Source organism: Pseudorasbora parva, chromosome 23, assembly GCF_024679245.1.
Source record: "Pseudorasbora parva isolate DD20220531a chromosome 23, ASM2467924v1, whole genome shotgun sequence".
Classification (NCBI taxonomy): Eukaryota; Metazoa; Chordata; class Actinopteri; order Cypriniformes; family Gobionidae; genus Pseudorasbora; species Pseudorasbora parva.
Genome location: NC_090194.1, coordinates 37431521 through 37454825, shown reverse-complemented (window position 1 = coordinate 37454825; position 23305 = coordinate 37431521). Strand labels below are relative to the sequence as shown.

General features: G+C 37.6%; 1 protein-coding gene across 2 annotated transcripts in view; it reads right to left on the bottom strand.

Annotated features, from left to right (window-relative positions):
* Positions 1-23305, bottom strand: part of rfx3 (regulatory factor X, 3 (influences HLA class II expression)) — a 69836-nt gene extending 46531 nt beyond the window's left edge. For both annotated transcript variants that reach the window (XM_067433979.1, XM_067433980.1), the window contains exon 1: positions 23152-23305. The gene's annotated coding sequence lies outside the window, so the exon portion shown is untranslated. The remainder of the gene's footprint in view (positions 1-23151) is intronic.

Genomic DNA, 23305 nt, shown 5'->3' with positions numbered 1-23305 from the left:
CCAAATTACTTATTATACTTAAATTATTTCATTTATTTAAATTTGTACAAAGTATTAGTAAACTTATTATTCATAGCTCAATCCCACCAGGATTTATATATATATATATATACACACACGTATACATGGCAATAAAAAAACCTAATGCATGAATCTTATTTGGTCGGCCTATTACAAAAAAAACCAAAGGCTGGTCCAGTGGTGTGCTATATCCATCTTTAATAACACGATCGCTTGGGGTGAGGAATATGACCAACATCTTAAAAGTAAACCACAGCAATAAGCAATTGCTTAATATAAGTAAAAAGTGTTCATAATTAGTAATTACGTTTAAACGGTCAGTAATAAAATATATACTTATAAACAAATGACAATAGGACAAATAAATACAACATAAAGATCTACAAACAGTGCTTCAAAAATATCCAAAAAGTCAAAAATAACAAAAACTACGACTTTATTCAGCATTGGCTTCTCTTCCGCGTTTGTGTTCAATCCTCAAATAAAGATTCAAACGGTTATGAATCAGTGAATCGATTCATGATTCGGATCGCGTGTCAAACTGCTGAAATCACGAGACATTGGCGATCCAAATCATGAATCGATTCGCTGATTCATAACCGTTTAACGCAATTGGTTCATCGATGCACACAATGAAATAATGTAAATCCAACACACTTTTTTTTGTCAGTGTGCACTGATTTTTTTCTCTCTAGTTGGTTTAACTTAAAAAAGTAAGTAACTTAGTTTATTGAGAAAATCAACATTTGAGTTAATACAATGAAGGAAACTGGTTTAATAAAAAGAAACTCAAAATATTATTGTATCTGTACCACATAACATTATTAAAACATAAAAAAAGAAAAAAAAGAAGCATATTGGGTAATTGTGCATTTTATTTGTGATGACGCAGCCAAATTATGCTATTTTCATGATTTATCAAACATTTTATTTGGTTCAGATACAATAATATTTTGAGTTTCTATTTATTAAATAATTTTTATTTTGAATTTCAATATACTACAAAACTTACATTTTTAATTTCAATACACTCAATTTTAAGGCAACCAGGTTACTTACTTTTTTAAAGTTAAACCAAACATATTGTTTTACAGTGTATGTAGGGAAAAACAACCCTTTCTAAAACTCAAAAAAAGCATTTAATAGATGTGGGAGCTGAATATATAAAACAAAAACAAGAAGACAACAGCCAGATAAAATGTATGTTTGAAATCATCTTAGCTTTACTAATTAACTCCCACAATTGAAGATCCCACAGGTTGCAAATGCATTAATATGGGATACTTTGTACACCGCCTCGTGAGTTAAACCCAATTTATTCTGATGTTTAGCCACCAGCATTTCAAGGGCCCTTTGCTTTTCTGCATGCCTCAGCCTTGCCCGTTTTTCTTTGGCGCATTTATTTAAAAAAAAAATCTATTACCTTCCAGGATTTTTCCTACATTTAAAATGTTTTGGCGGCATCCAAAACAAATTTTTGTCCCGCCAAAGCCTTATTTGATGAGTTATTGTGATTTATAAATTGATGTGGATGACTAATGCACGTGACAGGGCGCACGTTAACTGAGTGACAAGAGCACACACTCTCGAAATCAAAACCATCACCGTCTGAGCTCTCACTCGCACAGATCAATGAAAGTCAACTGAACTTATACAATGATAAAAGGGCGGGTTGGGTGTGAATTGTGCTCAAAAAAACCAACTCTTCTGACAGACGTTTTGCACACGCAGCTGACATAAAATATCCTTTCAAATAAATGGAAAAAATATCCTTATAAAGTGTTTTCTGTGATAACACAAATCTTTTACGTTGTTTTAACAGTTTGGATTCACACACAACGCGTCCGCTATTGTCCGATTCACGAACTAATGACTCATTTGAACCGATTCATTTTACTGAACTGACCTGTCCAACACTGAACTCACGAATCAGTGTTTAATCATTGACTCACAACACTGAGATGAGAATACAAGTGTGCTTACCCCATTAAACAAGAGGGGTTAGTGAGAATTAGTCTTAATAATCCACAGTATTTTCATGTATTTATTTTGAGTATTTATATTGATAATGTGTAGTAAATTACCACAAAAAATTAGTTTAGACTGCAATAAGGTGAAACCAGAGCAACGCAAGTTGTTGATAGCTGGCTGATAATGTTATTAAATCCAATCCAATCCAATCCACTTTATTTATATAGCACATTTAACAAACAACAATCAGTTTCCAAAGTGCTGCACAAAATTAAAAATAAATAAATAAATAAATAAAATAAAAAACACAAAAATATATAAAATCAATAAGACACAGGACCACACAACTCACGCGGAGTTAAAAGCCAAGGAATAAAAGTGGGTCTTAAGACGAGACTTAAAACATTCAACTGTGGGAGTCGTTCTGACCAGGGGAGGCAGAGCATTCCACAATCTGGGGCCAATCACTGAGAAAGCCCGGTCCCCCCTGGTTTTAAGTCTGGTCCTAGGAACCAAAAGCTGGAGCTGGCCCTCAGACCTCAGTGAACGCGACGGTGTATAAATTTGGATGAGGTCCGTAATATACTGTGGGGCCAGTCCATTCAAAGCTTTAAAAACAAACAATAAAATCTTAAAATCAATTCTAAATCGAACAGGAAGCCGAACAGGAAGCCAGTGCAGCGAAGCGAGGATGGGGGTAATGTGTTCGCGCTTTTTGGTTCCTGTTAAAAGCCGTGCTGCAGAGTTCTGGACTAACTGTAAGCGAGAGAGCATTTTGGGATATTCCAGTGTATAGTGCATTACAGTAGTCCAGACATGACGAAATAAAAGCATGCATGACTTGCTCAAAATGTTTAAAAGATAAAAAAGGTTTAATTTTGGATAAAAGACGAAGATTAAAAAAACTTGATTTTACGACAGTGTTCATTTGTTTATCCAGTTTAAAATCACTGTCTATAGTGACGCCAACGCTGGTGGCTGTGGGATGCACATGGGTTTTGAGGGGACCTAAGTCGACCTGAGGAATATACAATTAAATTGTATATGGTTGAGAATGAGACTATTTATTACATTTTTAATGCTATTTTTTAATGATTGTTGCCAAGATAATGAATCAGTAAACCATACAAACTGGGTAAAAACAGGGAACAAAAGAAACATCGACATCATACATAATGAGAAGAGGAAAAAAAAGATTCTTTGCATTTATTTTATATTTATTGTCTGTATTGGGCTCACATATCACATGGGTAGGTACTTTTACTGTGTGGGTGTGTGTGTGCTCGCGTGTGTGTGAATGACCGTGTCTGGTCAGCTAGACAGCCGCCACCGAAGACCATTTCTGACCCAGGAAAAACCCTGCCTTGTAATGCCACTTGACAAAACGCGGAAAAAAGTTTTAATGGGATCTACGCAAATCTCGTCGGTGACCTATGTTGATCTCAAAAAGGTGAATTGTCACTAAAGGTGAGGAGTCTGCTTGGAGAGGGCCGATCTGTATTGTGTTGAGTAGCTCCACCTGCTCCCCGCGGCTGCATAAGCACCTGTCTGAACGCCTCCACCCAGCGGACTTCACCTCCGCTCCTCATTCATCCGCTCCCCTGTGGGCCACTTAAACCCAGACTCCGCCTCCTCAATGCCAAAGGGGAACAAAGGCCCGAGAGCAAGGCCAGAGCTGGCTGTGCCTCCCCCACCGCCCCGTCAAACGCGCTGTCGGACCACCATACATCTATAACCTCAGTGATTTGTCAAGTTTTGATTGTTTAAACTAGGGATGCAACAATACAGTTAGTCCACGGTTCAATACACACCTCGGTTTTCAGTTCGGTTTGGGTTTTTTTCTATTGCAGGACAGAAAGAGGTTAAGGAGAATGTTTTTATTGCAATACTTTTTCTTTATTTAACTTAAAAGACTTACTTAAATTTAAATCTTTACTTTAGGGGTGGGAGAAAAGCTTGATGCATCGCGATTCTTTATCTATCGATTCTGTGTTCAGTTCAAGCTGCCACTGTAAGCTCGCGGTCACTGGCCAAACGGAAAACACGCTGATAGACGAACGTTCGTATGCTGACCGTTCGCAAAGCCCAACCTCTTTAGTTACTGTTGCTATGCATACACGTTCTCACGTAGAGAAAATACATCGCGGAGCAAAGAGGATACTGACAACAAGCCGACAGACAGGACAGAGCAAGTTACTTTCCATTAGTGTTGCACGATATACCGGTACTAGAAAAGTATTGCGATACCCTGCTATTACAAACGGTACGATATGGACTTTTATTAGTACCGGTACTTTAAGGAGGACAGCGCTAACTGTATTTCTTAATGTGCGAGTATTCAGGTAAACACAGTCGGATATGTCTTTAGTGAGCGTATACAGCTGAGGTAATTAGATCAGTGCAGGTCTTAAGCCAGACCTGATATTCTGTGATTAATGTTAAGCAAACAATGAAAAATAGTAAACCACCACATGCTTGGCTAAATAACTCAAATATATTTATTAAGAATCAGTGTATAGTTAAATTATAGAGTGAAGAATAAGTAAGCAGTTTTATCTTTGATTATTTAATTTCTTTCTTGATTTACTACTGTTAAATAGACCTAATGAAGCTGAGAAATAAAGCACTGTTTTTGTCATATTGTTTGTCATTTGCATTTTTTGCTTATTTTTAAAAAACAGATATATAACAAATTTATAGTATAATTACAAGATAACATTTTTTTTTTTAAAATATTAAATTACTCGTATCATTAATAAAAAGATTTTGGTCATCCCAACCTGTTGAGAAGTGTAAGGTTAGTGAATGATAAGATGATTGATAATGTGATCTCTGTGAGGATCTTCACACTGGCATTGAGTTATTATAGCAATAACAGAAGGGAATGGTCAAAAACCAGCGCAGGAACATGCTGGCCAAGTGAATTTTTAGTAAAAAAAATAAAACAATGAATAATAAGTTCTGTTGTCTTATTATTCATATTACCTGTTTTTTGTTTGTTTTTACTGTGGTATCGATTTAGTATCGGTTTCGAGGTATTTTAGTCTGGTATCGTATCGAAGTCAAAAATTTGGTATCGTGACAACACTACTTTCCATATGAAACAAAGTCTAAACTTTAAAATGTTGTCTTTTTTTAAAGAAATGTAAAAGCGCCTCAGCTAAAGCTGCTTGTGAACCGATTATCTCTTCCTTTATTGATAAGCATGAAATAAACATGAATGAACACTAAAAGAAATGCTGTTTCAACTGCGTAAAGACGTCAGTACACACCGTTTTCAAGTTCAAGTCCACCAACATTAATCTCTCCTGACAGCTTTGTCAGACAAACTGGCAAATGAGAATGATTTCTGAAGGATCATGTGACACTGAAGACTGGAGGAATGATCCTGAAAATTCAGCTTTGATCACAGAAATAAACGATCATTTAAAGTATAATAAATTGAAAACCAAATATTTTAAATTGTAATAATATATCACAATATAAAAATAAAATTAAATCTGAATTTTTGATCAAATAAATGCAGGCTTGCTGACGGTTCGTACGAGTCATTACAGGAACGCCTCAGAGTAGCGGCCGAGCTCATTGTTTGGAGGAATAATAGTTTATTACTCGTAAAAACCTTAAAGTATGCCTCCAGGACACTTTCCATATGTGCTGCGTGTCTCCCTGTATCATTGCGTCATACTTTTGTATCATTTTTGTATTGTTTTACTTTTACCACACTGTAAAAAAAAAAAAAGTCACAGCCTGATATTTTTAAGTACAATCAACTTGGATGTTTAAGTGATTTCAACTTCAATTATGTTAAACTGACTTAAAAAAAATGAGTTACATTTTCCATAACTTGTTAAAACAACGTAAAAACATGTTCTCATAACTTATTGAATATAGAATTTTTTACAGTGCATGGTCGCTATCCACTGCCATTATAGGAAGCAGTGAGAGCAGAACTATTTTTAAAATTAATGCTTTTGAGATCCGAAAGGGATAGAAGGACATAGAGCATTGAATCAACAGCAGAGTGAGTAAAAGATGGCTTTAATTTCATTTGAGGGTGAACTGTCCCTTTAATGCTCAAGTTTATGCAACTAGCCTCTGGACTATAGTGTGATTATAACTCTGACTCCAGCATTTCTAGTGTGCCTAAACACCGCCTAACTTTAGTGCATATGATTGGATATTTACTCATATCAGAGCGTAGACTCACAGGCACACTCAAACACAGCCGAAATAAACGGAGAGGAATATTTCAAATGGAGAGAAATAGAAATATTTCATTAAATGCAAAACCAGAAAAAAACGCAATTCATCAGCGCGCATTTGCTGTACTGAACGGTTCAATATTATATTGAGAATTGTGGCATCCCTAGTTTAAACTACATTTTAGTCTTCTTTTGTTCTTTCGTCTTTTTTGTCAACGATATTGCATGATGATATTTATCGTTTAAGGACGTTTGTCATCTCGTCTTCGTCTCATCTTACACGGAAATAAGTGTCTTGGATTTACATTATTTAATTGTATACATCAGTCCCACATGAATCAAATCCATGTAACTTCAACATCATGGAATGAATACATTTTAAGTGACTTAATTAAATAGTTTCAAAGTTAATTTTATATGACTCCCTGACATGATTCAGACTTTCAATTTCATAATATTCATTCATCCACTTCAACTTCATATACTTTAATGTTACACAACTGAATTATAATACTGCACTGGCTAGTTGATGAACTTTTAGCTGGCAATAGCACACATTAAAGCATTAAAAGCTCCTTCAGTAAAGCCGCTATGACAATAGTCTCCACAATGGTAACCCACAATCATTTAAATTGTTCTAATAATCCCAACATAATTAAATATAAAACTCTATTTAACACAATCAAATCTCCCCCTTTCTAATCTTGCTCAAAAATACATAAAAACACTTTTACATATAAAACAACATTAACTCGCACTTGATTTAACCTTATGCAAAGCATACTAACAAGCCCCGCCCAGTTTCAGTTATAATGCAACACAAATCATTCATGTAACAACACAAATGAATAAAGTTTGACTTCAATTCAAGTGGATTTGACTAGGGATGCACGATATTATCGGCACGACATCGGAATCGGCCAATAAACGCTTAAAATATAAAAATCGGCATCGGTCGATATGAAAACATTATGCCGATATGCCTTGCCGATATGATAACGTGTTGATATGCGCCTGCAGTAACTCACGTGTGCAAGGAGTGCTACAGCGATGAGACCATGTCAGCACTGCGGTCATTCTTCAAGTGAAAACAAGAAAATACATTGCATGTACAGTGATTTATATTGACTGTTTTTAAATGCTGCCTTGAATTTCTGAATGCACGTACAGAAGGACGTGACCGTCAGCAGCAGATTTGCCACGTTTTCACAACAAAACTAGCCCAAAACATGCCCAATCGCGTCTCCCCACTCTCTAGCGCGTGCGGCAGCCTCCACAGCAGCAGAAGCTCCTCCAGGTCCTAGTGCCCTCCAGCTAGACCGCTATATATTTATACATGTAGTGGGGGCACTGTTGTTACACTAATACAATGAAAAGTAGAATACACAAATACATTGAAGTTACTTCTTGTTCAGAATAAACAAATCAGTAATGATGTCATAAATCACAAGCATGACACTTGTAAATTAAATACTTTTATATACAGTGTATTAATCTGTAATAAAATTTTATGAAATGGATGATGAAAAATAATCCAAGGAGCTCTACAATAATTATAGAATTAAAAGACAGCGTCAACGGATGTCATGCCACCCCCACTTCATGTGCACAAACGTAAAATCCAAAAATACAATATTTAGGTTACAGCTGCATCTGGGGTGAAAAATTACTGACTTTATTATTGTTATTTTCAGAGCTTTTAATATACTCTTATTATAAAAAGAACTTTATTAAAATTTATTTATCTTCAACAAGAATCCTTTTATTAAGGATACCTCAGAAATCTCAAACCAGAATGAAAAAAAATAGTTTTTGCTCAAAATGGTGTTGTTTCCAAACGAAGGGAAAAAATAAACATATATCGGCATCGGTATCGGCATCGGCCAAAATGAGCTGAAAAATATCGGATATCGGCAAAAATCCAATATCCTGCATCCCTAGATTGAACACAATCAAATTAAGTTTGGAAAAATGTATAGCAATTGTGTTGCTTTAGCTCATTTTAATTAAGCCATTTGAACAAGCAGTAAAAATATATTTTGTATGTGTAGTCATGGAAAAAAAGTAGGGGTTGTAACGATTAATCTACTACATCGATGTATCGATTTATATTCCTATGATCCAACTACATCGATTTGTGCTCGGCAAGTTGGCCTTCCGGACGACATATATCGATCTAATATCGTTTTAAAAGGTAATCGATCGATTGTATCGGTAATGGGAAATAACGCATTTGATTTAAGCACGTCAGACTTTATCTGGGTGTTTTTTCTTAGCACTTTTAATGGTAAAGGCGTTAAACGTTACTCAGTCTACCTATATGTGACGTCAGACACGCGCCAGCAGCCGCGCAAAGAAAACAAAACACAGCGCGGACAGGATGTGTCATGACAGCGGATGACAGAGCAGAAGCCAACGAGCCAGAAATGATCAGGCCACCATTGCGGTCCAGTTGGTGGAAACACTTTGGCTTTAGTAAAGACGGAGCTGTTGTAAAGAAGTCGCTCGCTGTTTTTAGTAGCAGCAGGTTCAGCCACTGCTCATTCAATCTGAAGAAATGTTGGTTGCACTTTATTTTTGATATTAATATTATATTTGTATTATTTTTATGTTGAAAAACAACAGCAAAAGTAGCAGGTAAACCTACTGTTAATTAAACCTGAAGAGATGTTAGTTGCACTTTATTTTGATATTAATATAGTAATTTTTATGTTGAAAAACAAGCAGTAGTGGTATGTTGGTTGCACTTACTGTTCTTTTATTGAACATGAGAGCAGAAAATGTTAACTTCCTGTTAATTCAACCTAAACTGTTGGTTGCACTTTATTCAAATAAAATGTGAACACATTTGCCATGAATTGTTTACTTGTTGGTTTATCCAGAATTAATTGACATCTGATTCCCTTAAAAGAAACAACCGGAATCTAGGAAACTTCTTCTGCAAAAAATTGTATATCATTTTGAGAGCCTGATTACGAAAACAAATCTCACCATTAAAATCCATGTCCTAAGCACACAATTATGATGTTCTCATTATGATTTTATGTAGCTGATATGACAGACTTGAGCTGCACAATTAATCAAATTAATCGTCATTACAATTATGTGATCGTTTAAAGCGCAGATTAAAGATGTGTGGGGTTTTTTCTTTCTACAGGTTAACAGTTTCAGGGTTTTTCCACTGTTTTAATTTTAGTTTTATAGTTTTAATATAAATGCCATGCATATTTTAACTTTTTTTTTTTAAAGAAATCAAACCAATATACTCTCTCTCTCTCTCTCTCTCTCTTCAAATCTTCAGCGATGACCTGTAATAAATCCAAATATGTATCTCTCAACTATCTGCGATTATGTTTGCTGAATCACTTACACAACCTTTGTGTGAGATAAAAAGTATAAAGCATAAAATTATAAGTCTTGAATGACTTTTCTATTAAAACAAAAGCAAGAAAGTAATGTGGAATTTCACTTTTTTTCAGCCTATCGTGTTTTTATCCTTAATAAACTTAACACACAAAATGTTATCAGTAAACTACCGTTTAATTAAAAAAAGCTATTTTATATTTAGTTTTCTCCCCCCTGCTGTACTGAACCATTAATTTTGTGTGTGTGTATATATATATATAATAAAATCAAGACAACTATAGAATCGGCTACTGAAATACCCATAAGATCTCTAGCGTCATACAGTCAAACCAAACATGATTCAGACACAGATATAATGTTTCACTAGTGTGTGAGGACACCTATAGTTCACTTATGTAAGAGAGGAGAGAGAAATAAAATCAACTGTGACATATTATACCCAAAAAATCCTCATACAGTGACTACCAGTAAAACTGATCAAAATCAAAATGACCTGAGCATGTTTTGCTTCAGTGTTTTTTCTTTAATTGCTAATGTGACCTTTAACCCCACAGACAGAACAAAATGAACCATTGGTCGAGCTAAACTGGTATTATCGAATACATCTAACAGCTGATTGGTGGATTGTAACCCATTACATCCCATTTCTATCAAAGTTATCTGACATTATCACGATGAATCAGTTAAACTCTTGAGTTCTGCTCATATTTGATTATCATTATAGCGAATAACATGTGATTAATGTGAGAAAGTGTTTGAAGGCGTGTGAACAAAATTAGGTTTGACTGTATATTCCAATCAAACAAAAAACAAATCAACTTAACAAACCGAGCGTGAAGCAAAAATGTCCAGAATACAGAAACACAAAGACGTGTGACAGCACCTGATGTATATTTAGCATTTCCAGGGGTGGATTAGATAAAAAAACACACTAAAATAAAGCTAAAATAAAATAGTCTTGATTAATCTTGATTAAAAAGAAACCTGTAGAAGAGTTTTTTCTGTGCAGCATCCGCCCACACGCTCGTGAGCCGTGAACCTCTATGGGTTTAGCTTGAAATGAAATGGATATGAATTATTTACTCAATCAGTATCTCTTAAAGCGATTGGAAAGGCAATAGGATACGGCGGACAGGTGGCTCGACTACACCTGACCGTAGATAAGTGGTAACGTGAGCTGATAACTAGCGCTTTCTGACATCCTGTCCTCTCGGTTTGGCATTAACGGACTGATGGGGGAGAAAACGACAGAATGTGCCCTGAGAATAACATGACGGACTTCATTAGTTGGATGGGATTTGGTAAAGATGCACCACAATAAAAAATCATTAGATCATCCCAATCTCCTAACTTTAAAGGGATGATGAACTGAGAAATCAACTTTCCCTTGAGCTTTTGATATACAGAGAGGAAAATAAGTATTTGAACACCCTGCTATTTGGCAAGTTCTCTCACTTAGAAATCATGGAGGGGTCTGAAATTGCCATCGTAGATCCACTGAGAGAGACATAATTTAAAAAAAAATCACAATGTATGATTTTTTTAACTACTTATTTTTATAAAACAGCTGCAAATAAGTATTTGAACACCTGAGAAAATCAACTAATATTTAGTACAGTAGCCTTTGTTTGCAGTTACAGAGGTCAAACGTTTGCTGTAGTTCTTCAGCAGGTTTGCACACACTGTGATTCTGGCCCACTCCTCCACACAGATCTTCTCTAGATTCGTCAGGTTTCTTGCCTGTTGCTGAGAAACACAGAGTCTGAGCTCCTCCAAAGATTCTCTATTGGGTTTAGGTCTGGAGACCAGCTAGGGCATGCCAGAACCTTGATATGCTTCTGACAGAGCCACTCCTTGGTTATCCTGGCTGTGCTTCAGGTCATTGTCATGTTGGAAGACCGTGCCTCGACCCATCTTCAATGCTCTAACTGAGGGAATGAGGTTGTTCCCCAAAATCTCGCAATACAGGAGTCATCCTCTCCTTAATACAGTGCAGTCGCCCTGTCCCATGTGCAGAAAAACACCCCCACAGCATGATGCTGCCACCCCCATGCCTCACAGTAGGGATGGTGTTCTTAGGATGGTACTCATCATTCTTCTTCCTCCAAACACGTTTAGTGGAATTATATTTTGGTCTCATCTGACCACATGACTTTCTCCCATGACTCCTCTGGATCATCCAAATGGTCATTGGCAAACTTAAGACGGGCCTGGACATGTGCTGGTTTAAGGGGAACCTTCAGGCCATGCATGATTTCAAACCATGACGTCTGTATTACCAACAGTAACCTTGGAAACGGTGGTCCCAGCCCTTTTCAGGTCATTGCCCAGCTCCTCCGTGTAGTTCTGGGCTGATTTCTCACCTTAGGATCATTGAGACCCACGAGGTGAGATCTGGCATGAAGCCCCAGTCCGAGGGAGATTGACAGTCATGTTTAGCTTCTTCCATTTTCTAATGATTGCTCCAACAGTGGACCTTTTTTCACCGAGCTGCTTGGCCATTTCCCCGTAGCCCTTTCCAGCCGTGTGGAGGTGTATGAGTGTGTCTCTCGTGTCTTTGGACAGCTCTTTGGTCTTGGCCATGTTAGTTGTTGGACTCTTACTGATTGTATGGGGTGGACAGGTGTCTTCATGCAGCTAACGACCTCAAACAGGAGCATCTAATTTAGGATAATAAATGGAGTGGAGGTGAAGATTTTAAAGGCAGACTAACAGGTCGCTGAGGGTCAGAATTCTAGCTGATAGACAGGTGTTCAAATACTTATTTCATTTACTTATGTATCATACAAATAAATAGTTTAAAAAAATCATATTGTGATTTAGCACGCTGGACTCAGACACGTATGGGCCTTGCAAAGCCTGGCAGGCCGATGAATCTCATAATATTCTGTTCTTGATCTGTGCTGTTGTGTCTCTGGACTTGATATTTGAAGGATACCCGCGCACGTGTGTGTGTGTGCTTGCGGTTCACGCTTATATTGACCGATCATGCGGGCTATGTGTAATATAAAAATAATAGTCCAATCAATCACGGGTAGATGAGAAATAAATCATTGTGTTTGTTTGATAAAGACGTTTACAAGCCCTGTGGTCGAGAGAATCATTCTGGTTGCCACTTTGAAAACAATCCCTCCTCTCTCATGTAATAAATAATAAAAAATAATGTGTTCGATTTATATAGCGCTTTTCAAGGCACTCAAAGCGCTTTACATTGAAGCGGGGAATCTCCTCAAACCACCACCAATGTGCAGCACCACCTGGATGATACGACGGCAGCCATATTGCACCAGAACGCTCACCACACACCAGCTGATTGGTGGAGAGGAGACCGAGTGATGAAGCCAATCAGGAGAGGGGGATGATTAGGAGGCCATGATGGACAGAGGCCAATGGGCAAATTTGGCCAGGATGCCGGGGTTACACCCCTACTCTTTATCGAAGGACATACTGGGATTTTTAACGACCACAGAGAGTCGGGACCTCGGTTTAACGTCTCATCCGAAGGACGGTGCTTATTGACAGTATAGTGTCCCCATCACTATACTGGGGTGTTAGGACCCACACAGACCACAGGTTGAGCGCCCCCTGCTGGCCTCACTAACACCTCTACCAGCAGCTCCTGGTTTTCCCAGTTGGTCTCCCATCCAGGTACTGACCAGGCTTAGCCCTGCATAGCTTCAGTGGGAAACCAGTCTTGGGCTACAGGGTGATATGGCTGCTGGCCATCGGTCATGTGAACTAAACTGACAGCGGAGCTTAAGCTCATTAAATATGCAAATCTTCTCCAATCCTATCCGTGGGAGTTTATTTCCAAGTCTCCAGTGACACGCCCACCAAAACCCAGCGTTCAGGAGAGAGCCTATTACTAAAACTATTGCAGCAGCCATATCACCCTGTAGCCCAAGACTGGTTTCACACTGAAGCTAAGCAGGGCTGAGCCTGGTCAGTACCTGGATGGGAGACCAACTGGGAAAACCAGGAGCTGCTGGTAGAGGTGTTAGTGAGGCCAGCAGGGGGCGCTCACCCTGTGGTCTGTGTGGGTCCTAACACCCCAGTATAGTGATGGGGACACGATACTGACAATGAGCACCGTCCTTCGGATGAGGCGTTAAACCGAGGTCCTGACTCTGTGTGGTCATTAAAAATCCCAGGATGTCTTTCGGAAAAAGAGTAGGGGTGTAACCCCCGGCATCCTGGCCAAATTTGCCCATTGGCCATTGATGGTCTCCTCTCCACCAATCAGCTGGTGTGTGGTGAGCTTTCTGGCGCAATATGGCTGCCGTCGCATCATCCAGGTGGATGCTGCACATTGGTGGTGGTTTGAGGAGATTCCCGCTTCTATGTAAAGCGCTTTGGGTGTCTAGAAAAGCGCTATATAAATGTAATGAATTATTATTATTATTCCCATTTTAGTCTTTAAGCAGCCTTTATTGTCTACATTATGCCTTTATTGTAAATGTGATTATAAACGATATGCTTTCGTGTTGTGCTGCTGTGTTTGCCAGTGATTTTTCTGGGACTGGGAAATGACTGAAATGCTTAGTGTTAAAATAACATTTTCCCACAAAAGTTTGAACCTGGCATCCTCCATTCTTTCCAAAAACAAAGCACCTGAACACAACAAGCTCATAATAATCACGACTTCTGAAGTGGGAAGTAAGAAACTTCCAACAGCACATGAAGGCAGCATAAGAATACAGACTAGCTTGCTGATATTAGCGCTGTAACCAGGCCTGTCACGATAACAAATTTTGCTGGACGATAAGTTGGCCAAGAAATTATTGTGATAAACGATAATATTGTCGTTCTGAGACCATTTTCATCTAAAATAATGATAATGGCATTTTAATGCAGGTACATTTTTTCAAAGATCAATAAACTTTTATTTCTAAAGACTATTTAACACTGAAAACGGAAAACATTTAAAATATCAATAAATAAATCATTAATCAATAAATCATTACAATAAATAAACAAAAAACCAAAAAAAAAAAACTGCAACAGATGAGGTGCATATTAGGCACGGTTCACAAAACCCACGGTTGGGTTCTGTACGGTTCTTGTTTTTTGTTTTAATCATTAACACTCCAGAAATTTACTTCAGCATATGATAACTTAATTATCAACAGTTTAGGATACAGCATTAAAAAAAAAAGTTATATCATGTAATCAATCTCAAACAACTTGACCATCTCTGAGGAAAGCTCGTGAGATTTTGATCCAGCAATAGAGAAGACATTGATGACATGCTTTTAATTTATTTAGATGATTAAATAGAGAATGTGTATTGCTATCTCTACAGGAACTTATGTGCCTTTAGCACACAAAGATTGAACTGAAGAATTAACTTGCATTTATCAAACTGCCGACTTCAGTGTAGCTTTACGCCTTGTTTATACTCGACGCGTCTGTTCGAGCGCGAGGGTGCGCGCGGCAAAAATAACGTCAACGCGGAGTGCGCGAGACCCCATTTCGCTTGCCGCAAAATTGCACATCAAATTTTGTAACTTTGCTTGCAGCTCCGCAACCTAAGAAGCACGAGCTCCAGGAGAAGCTGGTCGAGCTTGAGGGTCATAACACCGGCACCCTAGCCTGGATGCCAGCCGAATTTAGCCCCGCCCACAACATTTTTAGGTCTGGCAATTCGGTCTGGCCTTGCTCCATAGAGGAGTAATTATCTGAAATCATCAGGGCGGGCTTTAGACGATGACGGACAGATGATCCACAGTACCGTAATCATCACGTCATCAAAGGAGCTTGGATTATATTTACTGGAATCCTAAACGGAGAGCTTGTTTGTATATGCATTCACCTTCATAATTTCTCTCAAAGATGATGATCATGTTGGGTAAGTACTCTGTGTATCAATAAATTATTTAACACCGGCAAAGGTCGTTTATTCCAGTGCGTGTGCAGACAGGGTTGCCAAGTTTTTACAACAAAACCCGCCAACTACTAGCCCTAAGCAATGGCTTCTCGTGGGGTTCTCCGGGGGAAAAATGGTGTTTGGGGGGTAAAATGTGTGTTATTTTGGCAAGATTGCCTGCTAAAATTCACACTCATGAGTCTATATATCACATAATAGTCGCTTCAACCCTTGGACATACATAACCGCGGAAAGAAACGCGGACTTGGCAATACATTGCATTTGAGCTCTGTCTGTTGACATTTGACAATGCGTCGCTTCGTTGTTCTGATTGGTTTGCTCCATTGGGCTGCGATTATGAGGCGTGTTTTAACCGAACCTGGTTCGGTTGAAACCAAGCGGCAACCTCCCGCGATTTCTCTTGAAGCCAATACGGAAGTAATGTAAACTGCAATTCCTCAACTGGCCACTAGAGGCAGGCTCCAGAAGGGAGCAGAATCTCATTGAGCCCCATGTTAAAATTCTCAACTTTAAAGCAGAAAAAAACATGTTTACAGCCTGGTACAAATTGTGGTTTTGGTTTATAAGGCTAATGTTGATCTTCATGACAACTCTGAGGGGGGTGAATTTTTTTATAACTCATTCGTTTACGTTATATAAAGCCTTAAGGTTCTGCATAATTAAGGGCGTGGTTACAAGTGGATAGCCATTTATCCGCCGTCTATAGTTATTGCGTCACCTCAGCTCCGCGCACATCCCGCCTTTTTGCCCATTTTCTGTTATCCGGGAGTGACACGCGATGACTCGCTCACAAGATGGCAACGCCCAGCTCGCCCATACTTTCAGCTTCAGAACGGCTTATCAGAATCCTATGGGTGACGTCACGGACGCTACGTCCATATTTTTTTACAGTCTATGGTTGAAACACGCCTCATAATCACATCCCAATGGAGCGGTTTCAGACTCATATTCTGACTAGAATTGAGTATGACCACGTCAGGCTACCGGCACCCGGACTGCGCGGCGAGAATAAACATCTCCCCAAACGCGGCGCGCGCGCAGTCAACGAGAGAGACGAGGAAAACAAACAAGCATGCAAATTATCGCGGCCGGAAAAATGATCAAGCTCATTTTTTTTAAATCGTGCGATTAATTGATTTATTGACTATCGCGACAGGCCTAGCTGTAACTGTTATTTAGTGTTAAATTATGCCTATTGTAGTTGGGTTAGGTTTTACTGTGAATTTAAGTTAATTTGTTGTGTTTTGTATTTATTTATATATTGAAGTATACATTAAAGTTTTAATAAATTAAATAATTTATTTAAAAAAAGATTTAATAAAAAGCCATTCGTTATGGTCATCCACCATCGTTTTGTGGCTCTTTTTTATTAAAAGTATCATTTTGGCGCCGGTATCATAAAACCAAACGATACCCAACCCTAGGTATATGAAGGTATTGTTTTCCCCATGCATCACCGGTGTTAACCACATTTTCTACTGATTGAGAGGAAATACAGCAGTAGATTGACTAGAATGCCCTATTTTACAGTCATGATGAGTGAATATTGTAGAAAACTCCACACTAGAGGTAATACAGGTTTGCAAAGCCCTACAAAATGATGCAGTGAGGATACGACCAATAAAACACTCATTACAGACACATTAGGGATGGGCGATATGGCCTAAAGTCCATATTGTGATACACATTGCAGCCTCTTGCGATAACGATATATATAGCGATATATATGAGATGTCCTTGGTTCTTAAATGCCACCCAAGATGCAGAGAACAGGATAAACTGGTGTGTTTTTTAGAACAGACACTGACAATACTTTCAGCATTAGGTAAAGACAATCCTTTGTGTGTAATGCACAGATACTTTAAATTAAAACAGATTTCAAACAAAGTTTCTAACCTCCGCCTAATGTAATGTTAAGTACTGTCTAATGTTAAGGTTTTAAACATTTTGTTCTTTTATTGAAATGAAAACTGGTGTCTTGTTAATAAAGGAATGGATTAGAGATGCACCGATTACGATTTTTTTTTGTTAGTGAGATCGGCCGATTCCGATTTTCTTTCTAAGAGCTATAATTGACAGCATATACAAACAAAAATTAACTTTTTCTTCAAAGCTACATTTGATTTTTGTTATGTAATACATTAGTAAACATTACAATAGGATCTTCTCTCACTTAATCAACTCTCAAAAAATAAGTGTTCTGTGCCAGGTAAAAAGATCCTATGAATGAACACACCTGAAGTGCACAATACTCTTTCAAATAATAGTTCAGTAATTGGGTATTAAATGTTTCCAGCAAGGGATGTTGCGGTACCAAAAATTGTTGTACCGTGTGGCCAGTTGAGGAATTGCAGTTTACATTACTTCCGTATCAGCTTCAGGAGCGATCGCGGGAGGAGCCGCTTGGTTTCATCTAGAGCTGCACGATTTGGGGAAAATATATAATTGAGATTATTCTGGGTAAAATTGCGATTTAAAATGCGATTATTGTTATTATTATTATTTATTTTTTACAAATTAAAAGTGTGTATATAACATTTTGTGTTTATATATTAATATGACTAATAATAATTATTATGATTATTATTACTGCTAAAAATATTTTTACAAATAAGAAATATTACCATTACAATAACATATTTTTATTATTACAAATAAAAAAATAGAGTATGTCAGAATAAATATAACAATATAATACTAATACTAATTATTTTTATTTTAGTAATATTTTACAGAAAATGTATTTTTTTTTAAAAACTGCTGGGTTACCTATTAATATGCAGACAGCCTATGACTAAAACAAATTAGAAAGGTCTAAGTGTAAAGGTTTTTAAAAAAAATTAAAAATTAAAAGATATATATATATATATATATATATATATATATATATATATATATATATATATATATATATATATATTATAAAAATCTGATCTGTGTTGTTTATCTGTGATATCAATTTCTTAAAGTCTGTCTTTAATATGAAATATGATCCTCTTGTGCATCCACTGTGGGGGAAAAAACTAGGGATGGGACGATACACTTAAACTCACGATACGATGCACCTCGATATGCCAGGGTTACGATACGATACGTCACGATACGATATCAAATTTTATTTTTATTTTTTTCAAATCTGTGATTTTTTTTTTACCACCAAAGTAATGTACTTAAACGAAAGGTAGGATTTTTCTCTTTTTTTGCATTTTGGTTCTATGTTGTTTAAAAAAAAAGAAGAATTTTTAGAAGTCCGTGACCACATCTTAAACAGGGGTGCCAATAATTGTGGAGGGCACTGTAGGGCTGTTAATCGATTAAAATATTGAATCGCGATTAACTGCATGATTGTCATGAGTTAACTCGATTTTAAATCGCACCTTTTTAGGAATTGTAAATGTATCTTAAATTAAGTTTAAATTAAGTTTTTAATACTCTAATCAACATAGGTATGGGCAAATATGCATGCTTTATGCAAATGTACATTTATTATTAGTGAAACCATACTTATTCAATAATAATCAATACAGCATGAAGACTAGACATATCAAAGGTCATAGATATGTTTATCTAAGAAATTGTTCTCTTAAGCCTAAACTTAAAAATAATGAGTAAGCAACTGTTAGTGATTTCTCTCATTTTAAGAATATAAAGGGAGTTTTTACACTGGCAGTTTAATTCAGAACAGGGCAAAGTTCGTATGAAAAATTGTTAATGTGTACCAGAGAGCGAACCAGAACCACACCATACCTGGAGGAGGTCCATATTACACGAGGAGGAATATAGTGCGGCCCCTTTAAGAGATCCGCATTTCCTGTTGAACTGCCGGTATTTTGCGTGTGCGCTGCGCGCCGAACTGGGCCGCGATTCACGTGGACAGTGTGAAGAACACGGACTCGGGAGCGCGCTTGTTCAGGAAAGTAACCTGTGCATTCGTTTTAGCCGATTGTAATGTATTTAGCTCAATAAAACACGTGTACGATAAGCGGGGTGATGGTGTTAATGATTTACCTCAGAATGAGCGAGAGTGAGCTGCAGTGCATCGCGCTCAGACTGCAGAGAATGTGCTCAGTGAAAAAACACACTTTTCTTTCTGGAGTCTAATAAAAGTTAAACAGAAAATATGGTAGTTTATGTAGGCAATAACTGCATTTTTGGTTTAGAATATTAATGCTAATGTCAACCCTTTTCTTTCCCTATTAATGTTTGCTGCTGCACCCCACCCTCATTCTACGCAAATCATGCAGCAGTGCCATCTATCTTTATTTCGCGATACATTTTTTTCGACCTCGATGCGTTTCGTCACGTTTTGTATCGCGATATTTTGTCAAACGATATTTCGTCCCATCCCTAGAAAAAACTCCTGTATATTGAAGGAAAACATGGATTGTCCTATAAATGTATAACTATTTTATAAGTTTTAAAATGTATTAAGTATTATTTTCGTGTTATTTATTACCCAAAAGTTTTTAATTCATACTGAAAGCCAGAGGGTGCCCTCGAGCGGAAAACGCCACATTTGCCTCAGAGAAGTAATGACGTTAATTTTTAAGATAATTCCTGACGCTGTATACAGAAGATAGAGACGCTTTGATTAAACATGACGACAATAAACACGACTGCAGCTAAATATGGAGTATTTGAGTTCTTCAAGCCATCAAGGTTATTTTCATATTTTAAAGTATATTATAATGCAGTGCTGATTGACATAGACTTTATCACTGTATATAATACTATAAAATAACGCGTCGTCTGCCTCACTCTGATGAGAAGCCTCATCAGCTCACACACACTCGACTGACGATATGAAGGGAGGTAAACATGTTATTAAACGTTGTCTTTTGTTGAACAGGTTTATGAACGCTTCAATAGTTTGTGAAGATGTTTGACTCGTGTTTCTTTTCCACACACACTTTAAAGCGACTCAAACTCGCAGTCTTTCAGACGGAGCAGCGTTTACTCCTGACCACAGAGCCGCTCTTCGCTAACACACTGGGCATTTATTTATTTCATTAAAATTGCAGCCTTTGAGCTTTCATAATCGCACACAAGCCAACTCGCGATTGCGGTTCGATTTCGATTAATCGTGCAGCCCTACCATAAGGTTATTGATCCTACATCACAGCTTCTGCATCAGTTCTTTTGTCTTATGGTCGTTATATTTCTCACAGATTTCTGTTCGTTCTGAATACGATACAGATAAAGTAGCACAATAAAGATTACATGTATATGAATGCATTAGTGGGTGATTGCGTGTGAATTAACTCTACCTGCCAGCGTCTCTCTACTAATAGTGAAGCTGAGTTTTAGTTATCAAGAAATATATGCTAGAACTTTTCAGTTTCTAAGCTATTTTACTGATAAATCACAGAACAGTGTTGACAATACATTTCTGCGCTACTGAATGGTTTTGTATGAGGCGCGCGCGATCTCTGTGTGTGTTTGTGTTGTATTTATAAAAATAAAATGACAATATCGTTTATCGCAATTATTTCTGGGACGATATATCGCAAAACAAAAAGTAGTTATCGTGACAGGCATATTCTCGCAGCTTCATAACATTAAGGCTGACCCACTGGAGTCACATGAGCTATTTTAAGGATGTCTTTACTTCCTTTCTTGCCCTTGAAAGTGTCCATTAAATTGCTGTACTAGGGGTGTAACAATACATCGATCTAATGTCTAGCGACGCATTGACGCCACATCAATCAATAGCTGTAAGCTATTTATATATTTAAGAGGCACGTTTGTTTTAACACTCCATATTTTCACACATTGTCAGTCTATGCATTATCGCCAACGCGTGCATTGGTTATTTTTTTTTATTTTATCGTTTAAATGACCTTGTGAAAGATGCTCGGGACAGTCGATAGAGCGATCCGGCCAGTGCTGAATCTTCACGAAAGGTAAAAGGATGTGAAAATTTGAAATAAATGTTTGTTATATATTTTAGTTGCAGTTTTGAGTTAATAAAAATGTAACTGGTTTTGTAAAATAAGCACATAATATCCAAATATCGATTGCTATACCCCTTGAATTGTATCACAGAACTTTTTGAGGTATCGGAAAGTATCGTATCGCCGACTATGATAATCGATATCGTATCGAATCGTGATGAACCGTGCAATTTACAATCCTAGTGTCTATGGAGGGGTCAGAGAGCTCTCGGATTTCATCAGAAATATCTTAATTTGTGTTGAAGATGAACGAAGGGTTTACGGATTAATTACAGAATTTACATTTTTGAGTGAACTGCCATTCAGTGACCATAAACTGCGTCAGGTAGAAAAATAACTCTAGAGATGAGCAAAACTATTTGGAGTAATTATAATTATGCCATTACCAAGTTAGGTAACACTTTAGTATGGGGAACACATATTCACTATTAATATGACTTTTGCCTCAATAAACTCCTAATTTACTGCTTATTAATACTAAGTAAGGTTTTTTGTAGCATTTAAGTTTAGGTATTGGGTCGGATTAAGGGATGTAGAATAAGCTCATGCAGAATAAGGCATTAATATGAGCTTTAGTGCTAATAAAAAGACAATATCTTAGTAATATGCATGATAATAAGCAACTAGTTAATAGTTAATAACTAAACCTTACAATAAAGTGTTACTATAAGGGATTATAATGTTCTTAACTAACCTGTAATATTATATTAATAGGTTCCCTCCCTGTATAAGAAAAACGCATAAATCCAAATGAATCAATGTCCAATCGAGATTACAATTGCAAGCTAGTGAGATATGTCAATATGTGTGAGTGGTGTGTGTTATAAATGAACCTGCTTATGAACAGGTGGCTTTCACACAGCTGTGTGATGATAATTACACAGACATCTAAACATCCTACATACACACTACAACAACAAAAAACAACAACACCAGTGTAAGGTCCAGCTCTCATCATGGTCCCTGATGCCCATTGAAGCACCTGTTTAGGGAGCACGATAGGGTTCGAGACACGGCCACAGAAGGCCAATAGCTTAGCAAGAGTAACTCATGCTTTATAACAATAGAAGTCAAACACATAACCTTCATATGCGGCATTACATCCCACATAATCACATCTAAAATCCTCCAGTAGCGTTAGTCACCCGAAAATAAGAACACAATCATCTGACTGGAGAGCAAATTCATTGTTTCGTTTACAAATGAGCGTCTGAGGCTAACGATAAAGCATCACAACGGTGGAAATCACCCAAAATATAGCACTTAAAGCCTGTGTTTAACGACTAAACACAAGAAAATACGCATAAGATGCGATTTTGAGGCGAAGCAGATATGATGTGATAAAGAATCGCCTCAGTCGATGCTAACGTTAGCCGCTTAGCAACACCTGCATCGTGAGAAAATGATGCTGCGCTTCAATTCAACACCATTTCCATCGCGTTTCCTCGCCGTGACACTCATATTCATCCGTTAGGATCATTCAAACCACCACAGATGTGTTTTTTCTCCTCAGGTTTGGGCAATAAAGCGGATGAGAAGCGAAACATCTGGACGCGCCGCATCAATAGAAACAGAACGAACCTTCAGAGAAAGAGCCAGCGGGACGACAGCGATAAAAACCGTCACAAACACACGATCTCTTCGGGGTTTGCGCTAATAATCACACACAAACGCAGCCACAGCCATCATACAGCGGTTAAAACGTCAACACATTTGAAAAACGAGCCTTTAGTATTTAAATATTCACCTGGACTAGTGTGGATGAGGATGAGGATGAGAGGAAGGTGGTGGTAAGGATGGAGCGGAGAGGAGGAGGTTGTTGTTGTTATTGTTGGTGGGTTACAGTCGCCAGGACTACGGTGACTATGGCGCTGCAGCTCGGGGCAACGGTTGCTATAAAG